At 47.3% G+C, this 4189-nt stretch overlaps 1 pseudogene; it reads left to right on the forward strand.

The window, feature by feature from the left end:
* LOC104123558 overlaps positions 1–3675 on the forward strand; it is a 22977-nt pseudogene extending 19302 nt beyond the window's left edge.
* The last annotated feature ends 514 nt before the right edge of the window (positions 3676–4189 follow it).

Here is a 4189-nt window from a genome sequence, read left to right on the forward strand (position 1 = left end):
TCTTCCGACACGCTCTTCTTGGTGAATGCTGTGTGAAGCAATGATAAACACTAAGAGGACAAGCAGGAATAAACAACCCCTGAAATCCAAGAGTCACCATTCCTACAAAACTAGGTCCTTACTGGTTATAACAAAATCTCCTTTTTGCTGCCCAGGTGATACTGATTTATGACACACAATATTAACAGAACTTTGTAAAGAAATCATTACCAATACAAAGTTTCTAAGTAGCCCACTGAATGGCTTTGAAATGCCATTATTATCCACCTCAGTTTCCCATTGTGAATCTCCATCTTCAGGGCTCCTGCAACGTTATCACCCCCGCCTCCAAGTCACTGATGCTAAGGCACTTCCTTTTGGTCAGTCAAAAGCCAATTTTTTTTTCTTTGCTTACACACACCAGCATACATGCACAGACACAGCATGCTCGTACATGCCATATTTACATGGGATACTTCAACCAGGCTTGGGAGTTTCCCAGCTGGCCATGCATATTCCAACTAAAGAGATACTCTTTCTGTTGATAAGACTGAAGAATTTTTTCTTTCTAATTATTAAATGGCATGGAAGGAGAAAATAAATTACCAGAGTAATTCTGTCTTGTGTGTACTGATAAAAAGTGTGAGGGATGGAAGGGCTGGCCATTTGTCTCAAAGCTTGCCCACACGAAGCTGACAGGATCCTGCAGGGCAAGCTGCCACCTGCCCGCACAGCCACAAGGACAGTGGCAAGGCCACAGTAACATCCTACCTGGTGCAAGCAACCGGCTGTGGGCATGTGCACATGGTCGGTGCATGAGACCGGGAGATGCACGCTGTTACCCTGGGCAAGCATGGTGCAGGCGTGAAGTTGTTGCTGAGGGAAGTCTGTGCAAGCGTGTGCCTTAGGCATGCAGCCTATTAAAGGCCACCATCTCAGACCCCATGGGCAACCACCGGCCCTGCAGGAGACCACTGAAGACCCTGTGCGATCACCGACCCCCGTGTGTGATCATCCACCACTAAAGACCCCAGAAACACGGACCCCTGGGACACTGCATATCCATGGTAATGACTGCACTCTTCTTTCTGGAACTCCCACTTAATTTCCTATCCTTCCTTCCTTTCCTACCACTGCTTTTTCTCTTTGCCCCGAAGAGTTAATGAATGGGTGGACTTATGACATCTGACCTCATCTGTGTCTTAATCTCACTCGAAGGGATCAAACCTGAAAGGAGAGGTTGGTCCAGCTGCCCCTAGCCTCCCAGACTCATCTGAGGTCAGCTAGAAAGCAAGGGGGCCTTCGTCTCTGTAAGGGACTAAAAACTTGTTTCAACATTGGTGGCAGGCAAGTTTAACTACCGAAGCCTAATCACCACGACAACTGTGTGGGAGAGTTTAATCACCAAGGCAGACACATCCGCGCCGGGGCCCAGGGTCAACTGACAACGGGGAGGGGGCTCGGGCCCTTTAGAACTTTCGATCACCCCCTAGTGACGGTACTGGGCATGCACCCTACTGCTGAGTGGGAGGCATGGCTATGCAAAACAGTTATTGACTATGCAAGAGGACAACCCTGTAAAAAGGGGAACCCAGCTGAGACCAGGAGGAGCATCCGAGAACATCTGCCCTCCACTGGATTCGAAGATACATCAGGCGCACTGGCCATGCAGACCACTCAGGTCGCACCAGCACACGGACCGCATGTAGACCCATGGTGGTAGCTATTGCAACACTCCCGTGGTGTTTGTTTCTCCCCCTCTCTTTCCCGTTCTCACTTTTCCTTTCTTTCTGTGCTTTTCTCTCGCATATTTGTTGTTGGCCAAATAAAGTGACTTGGCACTTGATTCTGTTTTGAGTCTTAATTCTGTTCCCGAGAATGTGAAAGGAACCTAGCCATGATAAAACATTGGAGTTAATCAGAAATTAAGCCCAGCTGCTCCCAACCTCCCAGAATTATCTGAGGTGGGTTGGAAAGCAAGGGGGTTTAACCTCTGCCAAATTGTTCAACTCAACAGTGGATTGTGACAATCTCATCCAAAAAAATTGGATCTTAACTTTAAATTGACATCACGGACAGGATCCCTCAAACTGGAAGTGTCATATTGCCCACTCATTCTTGTTTTACCTTGTCTTACGTGTGTGCCTCTTCAGGGATGTTAGGGGTGGAACTTTGTGTTGAATTGATACTTACATGCTGCCTCCCTGAGACAACTGCCCAGCACTTGTTGAAACTAATCTATCTTAAGAGAGTGCCACAGGATTTTGTCTGGTTTGCGTACGTGAGACCTCCCAGGAATGAATAGGGAGTGGTATAGCGCATGTGCTTAAAACTTACATGCTGTCTTCCTGGGATGACTGCCCCCTCCTTACCTGAGATTTGCCTTGTTTACGTGAAACCTCTTTGTCTAGGATTTGCCTTGTTTACACGAGACATCTCAGCAACAAATAGGGAGTTAGTATCGTCAAAATATTTGTGCTGTCTTCCTGGGATGACTGCCCCCTCTTTATCTAAGATATGAGTGATAAAGTGAATGCCCCTAGGGGCAAAAAGTCTTATTTAATTTTTTGGAGAAACATAGTGCCCGGCCTTCTGTGCTGGGCATGGATTGGGCAGAGAACAATTGGCACAATTTGCAGAGCGTTGTAGACTGAATGGTCTCTCTACAAAAGGATGCCAGGGTTTGACTCTGTGCCAGCCTAGTGGCAGCAGTAGAGGCAGGAGACCACTGTTGTGCCACCAAACCTCAGACTGTTGAATCCCTCCAAACTCTGGTTCAAACCTTGCAAGGACAAGTTGGTGAATTAAAAAAACAACTGGAAGAGGAAAAAGACCAAGTTAAGAATTTGCAAATTGGTCTTAAGAAGCAACTCCTTGCGCATGTCACCCACGAGGAGGCCCCCCCCACACCATCCCTGGGTAATTACCCTGTTAACGAGAGAAAACTTAGAGATTAGAACCACCCTTGCTGAGACCCTTAATTAAAAATGAATATAGTTACGAAGATGAGCAGGATCATTTTTCCCCAAGTTATTACTAAAGAAACCCCATACATTGCCACTGAACCGCCAAAACTGAAAAAGGACTTTGGCCAAACCCCTAGGGAATCGGAGACAGATTATGTGTGGAGAGTATTATTATCAGGAGGGGATCAAATTTTGCTAAGTGAACGGGAGGCGGAAGGATATTGGGGGCAGGGGGTATTTTTAACTACCGGAGACCACCGAGCCCCCTGGTCCCTAATGCAACGAGCAGCTTATTGGGCCACAGGGTTTAACCCCCTGGAAAGGGGGGACTCCCTTGCTATTATGGGGACTGTTAATCAGTTGGTGGAAAGCGTTCAGAAAGCAGCTTGTCTGCAAATGATGTACGATTGAAAATTAGAACCCAGGCAAGAATCCCTGATGATGATGCCAGTAGATCCCGAGCAGATAACTCCCCTTATAAGGCGACTCCCCAACTCTTTAAAACCAATTGGGATTCAATTGCAAGGAAAAATACAGGCGATGTCTCAGGGTGAGAGAGGCAGCCTTAGAGGGATTTACTCCTGGTCAATCTCACCAACCCCTAGATAGGAAAATGTGGATTTGGGGTGAAGTAGCCCAAGAGTTAATCAATTATGGGCGCAAATATGCACACACACACACCCCCCCCCTCCAAAACAGACTCCAGGAATCTAAGGCAGGCCAAAGTTAGAACAGTCCTGTGCCTCAGAGATGCAGAAAGACCACCCCTCGTAAAAACACCCAGGGGAAAGAACATTCCAAACAAGCGCAGCAGCTTGTGGGAAAAAGGCTGGCAAAAGGCGATCCCATGGGACCTCATTCCTCAAAAAAGGAATTTCAGCACGCACTAGGATTACTTGTGTTTTGGAAAAGACACATTCCAGACTTTTCAGTTATTGCTAGGCCCCTCTGTGACCTACTCCCAAAAGGGGCCCAGTGGGAATGGGCCAAACCCCATAAAGAGGCCTTGCAGCTCTTAGTGTTTGAGGCAACTGCCCATCAGGCTCTCAGTCTCATTCACCCCTCAGACCCCATCCACACAGAATGGGGATTTGCAAAAACTGGGCTATCGGTACATTTATAGCAGAAGGGCCCTGAGGGACCCACTCGACCTATTGGGTTTTACTCCCATAGTTTCAAGGATGCTGAAAAAAGGTGTATGACCTGGGAAAAGGGTCTATTTGTAGTCAGTGTAGCCCTCATAG

The sequence above is a fragment of the Egretta garzetta genome, unplaced genomic scaffold (assembly GCF_000687185.1).
Source record: "Egretta garzetta isolate BGI_Z169 unplaced genomic scaffold, ASM68718v1 scaffold63, whole genome shotgun sequence".
Classification (NCBI taxonomy): Eukaryota; Metazoa; Chordata; class Aves; order Pelecaniformes; family Ardeidae; genus Egretta; species Egretta garzetta.